Source organism: Mchenga conophoros, linkage group LG11, assembly GCF_057382185.1.
Source record: "Mchenga conophoros isolate Kocher_MC1m ecotype Shallow Benthic linkage group LG11, M_conophoros_male_GT1.1, whole genome shotgun sequence".
Classification (NCBI taxonomy): domain Eukaryota; kingdom Metazoa; phylum Chordata; class Actinopteri; order Cichliformes; family Cichlidae; genus Mchenga; species Mchenga conophoros.
Window position 1 is genome coordinate 19,120,704 of NC_140536.1, and position 13,015 is coordinate 19,133,718.

The 13,015-nt window shown below is 39.5% G+C and overlaps 1 protein-coding gene across 1 annotated transcript in view; it reads right to left on the reverse strand.

Annotated features, from left to right (window-relative positions):
• Positions 1–12,346, reverse strand: part of plekhf2 (pleckstrin homology domain containing, family F (with FYVE domain) member 2) — a 40,318-nt gene extending 27,972 nt beyond the window's left edge. Inside the window, exon 1 of the mRNA XM_085291319.1 lies at positions 12,175–12,346. The gene's annotated coding sequence lies outside the window, so the exon portion shown is untranslated. The remainder of the gene's footprint in view (positions 1–12,174) is intronic.
• Positions 12,347–13,015: the final 669 nt, after the last annotated feature.

The window sequence follows — 13,015 nt, forward strand, 5'->3', positions numbered from 1 at the left end:
ATCATTTCCTAATAACATCTAAATTTACAATAATATATTATACAGCAGTGGGGAATATATTCCATCACAGTAGATGTATTTATGAAAGTGCTATAACAAAGTTTAGGGATATAATTCATCCACTGTTATCTTCTTGTGCCACCACAGAGCAGAGCAGCTACCTGAATGCTACATCCACAGAGGTCGATTATCTTGTTAATAATTTTACTTCTTCACTATGTATGAAAAAGAAAGCTTCAAATCAGAAGTACTTGACTCCCTCGTATAACTCTCAAATGCACACCTTAAAGGAGATAACTTGTAAGCTGGAGAGGAAATGGCGTCTCACTATTTTATAAGATCGTCATTTACGTGGAAATAGAGTTTGCTGCTTTAAAAAAAGCCTTCTGTAAAGCTCAAACATCTTACTATTAAATAAAACAAATAAAATTTTAATCAATAGAGAAAAAATTTACTCATAATCATCTCACAGACGTAACATTATGTACAGTTACCACTGATATTTATTTAGAGTTTTTTTCTACAATTGATCTTTCTGAGTAACTAGGGTAATTACTTCCTCCAAACCATCAATGTGTCTCTTAGACTCCATTCCAACAAGACTGCTCAAAGAAGTCCTACCATTAATTAATACTTCAATCTTAAATATGATCAGCCTATCTCAATTAAGCTGTGTACCACAGGCCTTCAAGCTGGCAGTAGTTAAACTGTTATTTAAAAAGCCATCACTGACCCAGCTGTCTTAGGTAATTATTGGCCAATCTCAAAAAATCTTTAAAGTCTAGTTGTCAAACAGCTAACAGATCATCTGCAGAAAAATGGCTTATTTGAACATTTCCAGTCAGGTTTCAGAGCTCATCACATTATGGAAACAGCTTTAGTGAAGGTCGCAAATAATCGTCGTATGGCCTCTGACAGTGGACTTACCTCTGTTACCTAGACCTCAGTGCAGCATTTGATACTGCTGACCATAATATTTCATTACAGCGATTACAGTATGCTGTAGGCATTAAAGGTACTGCGGTGCAGTAGTTTGAATCGTATCTACCTAATAGACTCCAATTTGTTTATATAAATGGAGAGTCCTCTTCGCACACTAAGGTTAATTATGGAGTTCCACAGGGTTCCCTCGAGAACCAGCTTCAAATTGTGACCCCAACTGGTCACAGCAAATGGCCGCTCCTCCCTGAGCCTGGTTCTGTTGGAGGTTTCTTCCTGTTAGAAGGGAGTTTTTCCTTCCCACTGTCGCCAAAGCACTTGTTTATAGGGGGGGGTCACATGATTATTGAGGTTTACTCTGTTTTCTTTGTACTATTGTAAGTAGTGCATTGAGGAAACTTTTGTTGCGATTTGGTGCTGTATGAATAAAAATGAAAGAAAATGAATTGAATTAATGCCTCATAATTTACATCAAATATCTGGGTGGTTAACCAACTATATTTCAAGCCAGTTAACTATCTGATTTATTACAGTACTTTGAGGTACTCAAGTTCTCTAATGTGTTTTATTAGCTGAAGGATCCCCTTAATTTCAGAGAGCTATGGAAACACCATAAAGTGTACTTATAGACAAATGTGCTACTTTAGCAGAAGATTAATATAGTCATCTTGTTTTTCTTGGAAAAACAAAGGTGTGAAAAAAGTTTCGATGTTAAGGCAACCCTATAGTAACATGAGGTTACTATTTTTTAGTATGCAGCATATAAACAGACAAATATGTACACTGTGAAATTATTGTAAATCTAGCTGTCTTGAATGTCTTGAGTTGAGCTTTGGAGCTTTGTAGTAATCTATAGTGGCAGCTGCAGCAAAGACTCACAACAAAAATCACCACACAGGTTCGAGACATTGCTTCATGAGGAACTGCAACAGAAATGACAGCACAATAATTGTCTTTGAAAGAAATTTCCAAGGAGCAAAAGCTCTAATACTTTTTCCCTCCCACTGTGCACCACGCTTACTGTCACACTCTGAAGCCTCGCTGCTCACTCAACCAATGAACACAGCAGAGAATAAGAGCTGTCCCTATGCCAGGAAAACAAGATATTGTTGTGAAGCACTTGGATACTGTACATAGTTTTTTTTTGTTTGTTTGTTTTTTTTTTTTTGGGGGGGGGGGGGGGGGGGGGGGATTTCCTTCTGTGCAAACAATGAAAAAATTTCTGGTATGACAGTATGAAATCTACCAGCAAGTTTGAGCCAGCAACAATGATGTGAATTGAAGTATAACTACTGCTGTGACTGATGTCAGTTGGACACGAAGAGACGGTATATATTTACATGTTTTTTTTTTTAATAAAACATGAATCCCCTAAACAGAAACCAGATATCTACACAACAAATGAATATCTGATAACATGCTGGATGACATCATGACAATGATACCTTATAGAATAGTTACCTAAGAAATGGAAATATTCAAATGATCAATTTGACAACTGAAAATTATCCCAACAACAAAATAATTTCTCTTACTAAATTTCTGATTATTTATTAAGTATTTATTAATTTCTCTCTCTCTCTCAGGTCAAATACAAACTTGATGACAGACAACCAAAACAAACACACTGAGATGCACCAGTGATAAGATTAAAAAACGTGAAAACAGTTAAGTAAGATTAATGGGTTAGTAAAATGCCAATCGCCCCTTTTAAGTGAGCGTTCACTTGAAGCACAGCGCCTGGGTTTCCGGAGAAACTAATCTTCATTGTGATACTCATTATTTCTGACTGTGATTGTAAGTTATGTCAAGCAGGTTAATACAAGAAAGCCTGGCTTTGTTTTACACCCCTGAGCATCTGTAGGAAGGAAAAATGATATTCTGAGAAATATAAAGATTATAACCATGTTACTTCATGTCACTGCACAGGCTGAGTATATTCAGTAGACTGTTTGCCTAACACTAAAAAGCTTTCCAGTGTAGGATAATAATACTTTAAATCTAACAAGAATAAGCACCGACATGAAATCTGAAAAACTGGACATGGTTCATGAGCACAAATGACACAGACAAGCCAAATTAGAGTAACAAAAGTAAAACATGCTCTGCTGGGGCCACATTAAAAAAAAAAAACCCGAAGTGAAACTGTGACTTACTATGGAAGACCTTTAAGTGTTGAGTAATGGTGTGGCCTGAAATGAAAATGAGAAGTACTAATGCTGAAAGTAGATGCTTACAGGACATGCTCTTCTTCTTAGTTTTGTACTGTTACTTTAGTCCCCTATTAGTCTCATAGAAAAGCTGTTGTATGTGACTTATGCAAATATTTAATGCTTTTTATAATTGAAAAGATATTCAAAGTACTGACCTACATGATCAAAAGGCTTGTTCAATGTCCAAAAACAGAAAGACAGCATGATTTATTCAATTGTACAACACTTCTGCTCTGTAAAATGATAAATAAAAAGTTATAAAAAAAAAAAAAATGAATTGTCACCTGTAAGTGCATTAAGTCCAATCTCCTGTATTCTAGAACGAGTTCAAATAAACTACTGAGGTGCAGCATTTTCCCCACACAGCGTATATTTTACAATTCACTTTTTCACCTGTCTGAAACAAAAGCTTGAGAGATTTACTATTGGACAATGCACTCAATTTAGCACAGGACTTTCAAGTCTAGTGTTTCCCTATGAGCAAACTGGTCAGATTACTCTTGGTGTGACAGTCTTTGATGATTCAGCTGTCTCCAGTTTTCTTTAATAATTTATACAATATAATAAATGCAGCATCAAGTTAGATTTCCTGTTAGCCAAATATAGCTTACTAATGTTGGGTTGCTAGTGATAATTTTAACAATTGCTGAATGTTAGGACAACGTGACGGGTCAGTTGAGCCTTGACCATCACTGTTATGATAATACAGAACACCACCAACACGGGGATATCACATTGCGCACTGCAATCCAGGCGGTGGAGCTGGAGAAAAGATGGGTGTGCCTCCACACATGCTTACATATGCACCTTCTTCCTCGCTTTCACCACAAAGACACTATTTTTGTGGGACACAATTAAGCTGCTCTGTTCAACCTTATATTAGCACAGTCTAGCTAATGTTAGCTATACAGCAGAGAGAGACTAAAAGAAGTAGGATACACAGTGTCCATTCATTTTTAATGGCTTCATATCTTGTATCAATAGATAATGACTTGATAACAAACACAAATAGTTCTCAGATCACTGTAGAGCATCTTTGTTCAGTTTCACCCTCTCATGAATGTTATCTCTAAAATAACATCCACATCCTGAGTCACAACAATCCCTTAAACTGAGGTTTATAGGCAGACAATGCCTAGAGAGGCAGTTGGAGAGCCATAAAGTATAATGCCCTATTTTGTAGATTTAAAGGGTATCAATTTTGCTTTTCCCCCCTCTTTTTTCCCGTGCGTGCGTGCGTGCGTGCGTGCGTGCGTGCGTATGTATATATATATATATATATATATATATATATATATATAGATAGAGTGTACAGGCATAGTGTACAGGAACATCTGTGCCGAGTATAACCTGGAAGTCCCGAGGTCAAAATGGGAAATGCCCCCAAGGGTGGTGGAGAATGACCGAGCTAAGATCCTGTGGGACTTCCAGATACAGACGGACAAAATGGTGGTGGCTAACCAACCGGACATAGTGGTGGTAGACAAACAGAAGAAGACGGCCGTAGTGATCGATGTAGCGGTTCCGAATGACAGCAATATCAGGAAGAAGGAACACGAGAAGCTGGAGAAATACCAAGGGCTCAGAGAAGAGCTCGAGAGGATGTGGAGGGTGAAGGTAACGGTGGTCCCCGTGGTAATCGGAGCACTAGGTGCGGTGACTCCCAAGCTAGGCGAGTGGCTCCAGCAGATCCCGGGAATAACATCGGAGATCTCTGTCCAGAAGAGCGCAGTCCTGGGAACAGCTAAGATACTGCGCAGGACCCTCAAGCTCCCAGGCCTCTGGTAGAGGACCCGAGCTTGAAGGATAAACCGCCCGCAGGGGCGTGCTGGGTGTTTTTTTTTGTTTTTTTTTTTAATATATATATATATATATATATATATATATACATATATATATATTTCACAATAATGAGATCTGTGTATGCTTACATAATATCTATGACCCAAAAGCTTGGGTTTCAGACAGTTGTGATGTCATGATTTAATGAGAGCAGATATATATTTAATGAGAGCAGATATATAGAGAAACAACTCTAGCGCTGAGCATAGAACCCCCTCCTCTAAAGAAAGTTTTACATAATTTGGCCTATTAGTTTTTGCAGGAGGACAAAAAGCCAAGGAGCTGTAATTAAAAAGCCAAGGAGCTGTAATTAAAAAGCTTCGTTCTGTCTTGGCAGAGGAACTATTCCCAGCAACTTTTCAACTTATAGCATATTTGTTATTCGATTTCAACAAAACTCACATTTCACACATCATACAACTCAAACTAAACCACTTACAAGAAGCGGTCTAACATATTACTAATATTAGTAAGCCCTCCTAAATATGCAATTAAAATCCTCCATAACTAAAGAAAATTAGGGTTGTGCTGGTGATTGCCAACAGTCTGCCAGTCATGACAATATTTAGGTTTTTTTTTTCTTCCCACTAATGCATAATAGCAATATTACATTCTTTAAATTCATATTAAACTTAACTTCCCTCACTATCTTGCCATATCACCATCCCTGCATATATCACACACAACAAGCGTGAGACTGTGCATACAGAAACCTCTGGACTCCTTAAAATGAACAGGGCTGTGGCGAGCAGCTAAAATGGCCTAGCGTAAACAAAACCACACAGAGAGTATTTTTGTCTCTTTTAATTTAAAGCTTGCTAATTTATCTCATTTCTTCATTTTTGTTCTTGTTTTAGTGGGATAAATAGAGAGACCATGGTGCAGAAAAGATGAGGTAGGTGCACCAATTTTACACATTAACAGCCTGAAAGACAAAACGTTATGATGAAATGTTTGGACTTAACAACATGCTGGCTGTGCACTTCTGTCTGCAAATCACATAAATGATACGCTTCCCTACTATCTTTGCACCATTTTGTCTGTGTGCTACAAAGTATACAGGAGGAAAGTGCTTAAAAATTTATATTTTTAAAACTGTGCTTTGCATGTGCAGATTTCTACAGATTCCAAAGGATACTCATCCTCACAAACAGTAAACGAAGCCCTCACTGTTTAGATAATCTGTTTGTGTTTATCTGTGACCTCCTTGATGTGTCAGTCAGGAAATGACCCGCTGTCCTTATCTGCATCCATTTATAACTGACACGTTGGATTATGTGCAGGATATTGGATTACTCAGAGCCAGATCTGACTACTTCGAAAGTGAGATGAGGGGTAAAGGGGTTCCTGGTTCCTCGGGTAGTTGAGTGTACTTTACATTGCCCAGGAGTTCTGGAAGAACTAGTTTGAACCACATTCAAACACGAAAAGGAAGAAGATATCTTGGCTGACTGATTTGCTACTTGCAAACTTAGAAGACAATCCAAAAGCTGCAGCGTTGGATAAATCACAATAAATGGATGATTACCACCTAAGAGGAGGGTGCTGCAATTTACCAGGTGCATTGTTTGGGGAATAGAAACGGAAAGTCACAATTTCTCTTCCAGGGAGTCATTAATTAGGTCCCATTTTTCTCATTACATAAAGACTGATGGTAATTTCCCACCCAGCGTTCTACTTTCAGCCATCTAAGGAAGTAGTCAGTAACAGACTCCCAAAATCACATGACACTTCAGAAGCATGCCGGGTTCTTTTATTTCCCTAGTTTTGGTATTAAAACTGAATAAGCTGCCCAGTTTCAAAAGGTTAGGTACAAGTTAAGAGTTTCTTGTATAGAGACTATTTAGAAGATTACTACTGGATTACTAGTTGATACTAGAGTTGATCTCCTCACTCTTATAGTGAAAGTGCTGCTTATAGATCAGTCCAGTATATTCCTGTCTTGTTCTTTCCCTGCAGCTGGTCTTCTGTACAGGTTGCTTGTGTGATGCTCAACATTCACCTGCTTGTGTCTCTTATCCCATGGTCCAATAGATCCCAAATGCCTTAAATCTGTGTCATGGTAGGTACGTATTTTTATAATGTCTATGGTTTCAAGGGGGCTGCAGGTGGAGAAATACTTCATGTTCTAAACCTAAGGACTGTGATTCACTGGAGAGGCAGCTGACTATAAAGATTTAAGGTTAATTACTATTTTTAACCTGTTTTTTGGACAAGCTCTTAAGGAACTTTTATATACTTGACACAATATAGTTGGTATTTTAAATATTTAGAAGGGAGAATGTTAAAAACTGTATTTTTGGGGCAGTGAGTGTAATTTTTATCCTAGAAATATAACTTAAATCTATGGAAATACAAAAATCTCTTCAAAGTGAAGATCTGTTGCTTTCTTCTACTTTACATCAGTCTACATTGTAGGCCCTTAGGCTTTTGGGTGCCATTTGGCTAAAGCATGACAAGTGAAAATATACCTTGAGCTCATTTAATGTATGAAATACTAGTGAACTTAAAAAAGAAGACCATATTAAATTATGAAAGGCCTGACACTCAGCTGTGGGTGACATTTCAGTTTTATTATGAAAAAAAGATCTCACACATTATCACCAATAATTAGGCAAAGAGGCAGTCAACTCTAGAACCGTGAAACACAGTTTTAAGCAAAAATGTAACTTTATCCAAATGCAACCATTAGACTACAAGACATGTCATGTTGGAACATAAGATAACTACCAACCTACGCAGCTATAAGTTATAATGAAACGTCTGATTAAAAGAAAACACATTTTTATAACAAGATCTTCTCTCGCCCACAGTTTCCTTTAACCTTTTGTTCCCACAGAGATACTCAGTCTATCAATGCAATACAGCAGAGTTTTTCCTATATTAGAACAGGATTATTAGAGTGTGAGGGTGCTTTTTTTGTTTAACCTTCTTCCTACAGAAATTCCAAAAGTGATCGCTACAAAAACGCTCCATATAGGTAAGTTTATTAAGCCCAGCTGTGCCTGTCACCGCAAAGTAGTTCAGAAAGCATCCTTATCAATATGTAAATCTCTTCCTGCTCTTTACACTCAGTCATAACAGATGTTTGCTTACAGACTGCATTTGTTTCCCCAGAGCTATTTAGTTAGATTTAGAGAATCACTGTTTTATTTCAAGTTGAACAATTGTAGCTAAATACTTTTTTTAATAAAAATTAATATATGTCCAAAAAAACAAAAATATTTTATTAACCATGACATAGTACTTTGCTTAAGAGTTGAAAAGATTTGTTAATTACTACATTTAAACCACCAGCTGTTCCAGCATTATTTTTGTAAGTGTGGGAGACAAATGAGAAAAGGTGAAGACAGTGGGGGTGGTTTAATACTACTTAATAATACTTTCTTTAAAAATTTAAACAATAGCCTTTGCCAAAGGTAAATGTAATCCTGTTTGCTAACAGGGCGATGACAGCCACCAAAGTCAACACCGACAGCTATCTAGTCACAATGTAACACCCACAATGCAAGAGGGAACAAGGGGATACTCTTTACTCTTTTGTTCAAGTGTACATGTGGGAGTTTGATCAAATAGGCTAAAGGATTTTGAGAAGGCATTTGAATGCATGTCTCGGTGTGTCACGTACAGTGGGGCAAAAAAGTATTTAGTCAGCCACCGATTGTGCAAGTTCCCCCACTTAAAATGATGACAGAGGTCAGTAATTTGCACCAGAGGTACACTTCAACTGTGAGAGACAGAATGTGAAAAAAAAATCCATGAATTCACATGGTAGGATTTGTAAAGAATTTATTCGTAAATTAGGGTGGAAAATAAGTATTTGGTCACCTCAAACAAGGAAAATCTCTGGCTCTCACAGACCTGTAACGTCTTCTGTAAGAAGCTTTTCTGTCCCCCACTCGTTACCTGTATGAATGGCACCTGTTTGAACTCATCATCTGTATAAAAGACACCTGTCCACAGCCTCAAACAGTCAGACTCCAAACTCCGCCATGGCCAAGACCTAAGAGCTTTCGAAGGACACCAGGAAAAGTATTGTAGACCTGCACCAGACTGGGAAGAGTGAATCTACAATAGGCAAGCAGCTTGGTGTGAAAAAATCAACTGTGGGAGCAATCATCAGAAAATGGAAGACATACAAGACCACTGATAATCTCCCTCGATCTGGGGCTCCACGCAAGATCTCATCCCGTGGGGTCAAAATGATCATGAGAACGGTGAGCAAAGATCCCAGAACCACACGGGGGGACCTGGTGAATGACCTGCAGAGAGCTGGGACCAAAGTAACAAAGGTCACCATCAGTAACACACTACAACGGCAGGGAATCAAATCCCGCAGTGCCAGACGTGTTCCGCTGCTGAAGCCAGTGCATGTCCAGGCCCGTCTGAAGTTTGCCAGAGAGCACATGGATGATACAGCAGAGGATTGGGAGAATGTCATGTGGTCAGATGAAACCAAAGTAGAACTTTTTGGTATAAACTCAACTCGTCGTGCTTGGAGGAAGAAGAATACTGAGTTGGATCCCAAGAACACCATACCTACTGTGAAGCATGGCGGTGGAAACATCATGCTATGGGGCTGTTTTTCTGCCAAGGGGACAGGACGACTGATCCGTGTTAAGGACAGAATGAATGGGGCCATGTATCGTGAGATTTTGAGCCAAGACCTCCTTCCATCAGTGAGAACTTTGAAGATGAAACGAGGCTGGGTCTTCCAACATGACAATGATCCAAAACACATCGCCCGGGCAACAAAGGAGTGGCTCCGTAAGAAGCATTTGAAAGTCCTGGAGTGGCCTAGCCAGTCTCCAGACCTCAACCCCATAGAAAATCTGTGGCGGGAGTTGAAAGGCCGTGTTGCTCGGCGACAGCCCCAAAACATCACTGCTCTCGAGAAGATCTGCATGGAGGAATGGGCCAAAATACCAGCTACTGTGTGTGCAAACCTGGTAAAGACCTATAGTAAACGTTTGACCTCTGTTATTGCCAACAAAGGTTATGTTACAAAGTATTGAGTTGTATTTTTGTTATTGACCAAATACTTATTTTCCACCCTAATTTACGAATAAATTCTTTACAAATCCTACCATGTGGATTCATGGATTTTTTTTTTCACATTCTGTCTCTCACAGTTGAAGTGTACCTCTGGTGCAAATTACTGACCTCTGTCATCATTTTAAGTGGGGGAACTTGCACAATCGGTGGCTGACTAAATACTTTTTTGCCCCACTGTACATCCCTTGGGTGCTTCAGAATTAAGAAGTACCAGGCATGTTGTTACAGGCTAATCAGTCCATGCAGATGCAAAGTGAGAGCTTAGTCAGCATTGGCAGCAATAAGTCACATTCATTCCCAGTGGGTGTTGCACTCTGCCAGAGGTGCCCTTTGTCACAGATTCTGTTCATAATTTTTAAAGACAGAATTTCACATTCAGCCAAGAGGCGGAGGGTTTCACGCTTGGTAGTCTAAGAATCATGTCTCTGCTTTTTGCAGATGATCCTGTCAGATACATCAAGTGATTACCACTGTCTCACACTGGAGTGATTTGTTGAAGCACCAGTATTGCAGCCATATCCAAATCCGGAGTGCCCACCCCAACATGGGAACAAGTTTCTGCCTCAAATGGAGGACTATTCCAACGCAGTTTTGTTCACTAGTGAGAGGAGAATGGAGTGAGAGCTTGACAGACGCAGTGGTAGTGTTATAAACATTGTACCACTCAATTGTGATGAAAAGAGAGTTAAGTGTTAAGGCACAGCTGTCAACATCTGGGAAGTGATAGGAAGAATGAGTCTGTGGGTATAAACAGTGGAAATTAATTTCCTCCATAGGGTCCTCTGGGCTCTCCCTTACAGGAGGGGTGAGGGGCCTACAACCACTGCTCCTCTATATCAAAAGGAGCCAGCTGAGGTTACTGGGATGCCTCCTAGATACCTCCTATGTGTGGTGCTTTGGGAACATCCGACTGGGAGGGGACCCAAGGACAAGTCTAGTACATGCTGTAGAGATTATGTCATTCAGCTGGTTTGGGAACGTCTCCATGTCACACCAGAAGAGCTACGGGCAGTTGATGTGGATAGTGAGGTCTGGTTATCTCTGCCGCCCCTCCGATTCGTACCCAGATAAGCAGCAGAAAGTGGATGTCATTTATTTAATTATTTTGTTTGAGTTATTCTAATTATTTGGGGTAGCTTAAAACTGTAAAGTGGACAAAGAAGAAAAACTTAAAACCACGAATTAGGGATTTTATAATTAAAAATAGTACAAATCTTCTTCTAACTGAAAATTAATCAGTTGCAGGAGAGAACGCGAATACTGGCCAGGGAAGACACGTGATCGTCCTCTAACCTTAAGTTCAAAGACTCAGTGTAGTGGAAGAAGAAGTCAAGTGAAAATAATGGGCAACCTGACTAAGGCAGAGGCAAGGCGTTGCAGACTTCCCATTTTGAGGTAGACAGGTTTCACCAGCAATCAGATTCGCACATTCGCTTCCACAAAAGCTGTAATAACAGAGCCTGGACCTCTAACTGATTGTAGGTTACCTGCACAGTGAGGCAAAGGTGGGTGAAGTTAGTCCAAATAAATATTAAACTTTACACTAGGTGGAAAAGTCAGTTTCTTTAACCACGCATCAGGCTAATATTACCCTACGCTGATAAATTGTCCCTTTTCAGCTTGTCCTGACTTGCTAAAAATAAATAAACCGCAATGACTTTTCCTCGCAGTCCTCAAAAAGCCACCGCTGGTGAGGCAAACTGAAACCATCACGCTCAGTTTATTCTTTCTTTACATTGAAACACCTTAAACACGATACGACACGAAGTTTCTGCGACTTTTCAAGTTATTGCCCCGTAAGTTTTCCAAGCTGGTGTCAGTTGGCAGCGTTAGCCAGCTAGCTCCCAAGTTAGCTTCCCAAACAATGTTCACCTGTTACTGCTTGTGTCAAACAAAAATCAACTCCGCTTTTTCGACTTTAAGACTACAAAAAAACTTATCGATTTTAACTCCCTGTGTGGAACTCCGGGGAAAGAAAGATAGCTGCTCAACTGCGCTAAGCTACCGCCTGTTAGCATGAATGGGAAAAAGTAGAAGCAAACCACAGAGCAAGCCGTAGCTCCCCTTAGCAAAGAGTGACAGGACACCAACGGAGACAAGTTTAAAAACGTGGAAAACTACATACCCGACGGCAGCTCCTGTTGTCCGGCAACTTTTGCTGTTACTTGAAGCTCGGTTGTAATCCAAATAGAGTGATTAAAGCAGTGCCTCCCCCACCGAAACTACCCACCGCGTCCGCAGACAGCTACAGCAGCTGGAAACTCCGCCGCTGCCCAGAAAATACAACAACAACATGGCAGCGCCGCGCCGCGTTCAGGGCGCGCTGGACAGCCGGTAAATACAAAACTAACGTGCGGTCTCTGACCTGCGAACATGTAAGAAACTTCAAACAAAGCTGAAATGTGAATGACATATTTTATTCTGGCACAACTTTAATGCCAAAATGCCCATCATCATTAGCGGAATCCAGGTTTATAACTTCACATGTTTTGTCTCGTCCGGCAAACAACTGACAATTATTTAAATAATAAGTTTTTACACTTATATTACTTAGTAAAGTAACCCCCAAAACCACAGGGTGCAAGACAGGAATCAGTGAAACAATCGAACAAAAGATGAAATGTAACTAAGAAAAGAGGTGAAATATGAATCAGGTTAAAGCAAGGATATAAAACTTCAATTCCCTTCAGTTCAATTCAATTTTATTTATACAGCGCCAAATCACAACAACAGTTGCCTCAAGACGCTTTATGTTGTAAGGTAGACCCTACAATTATACATACAGAGAAAAATCCAACAATCATATAACCGTCTCTGAGCAAGCACTTTAGCGACAGTGGGATCTTGAAAATTGTTATTTGTATGTCCAAACCCAATGACTACTTTGGTGCTTCCCCCAGAGCTTTTAGCTGTTTGCTCGTATGGTATTTTAGGCTAACACAAGCTTGATGGTCTAAAATATCTCT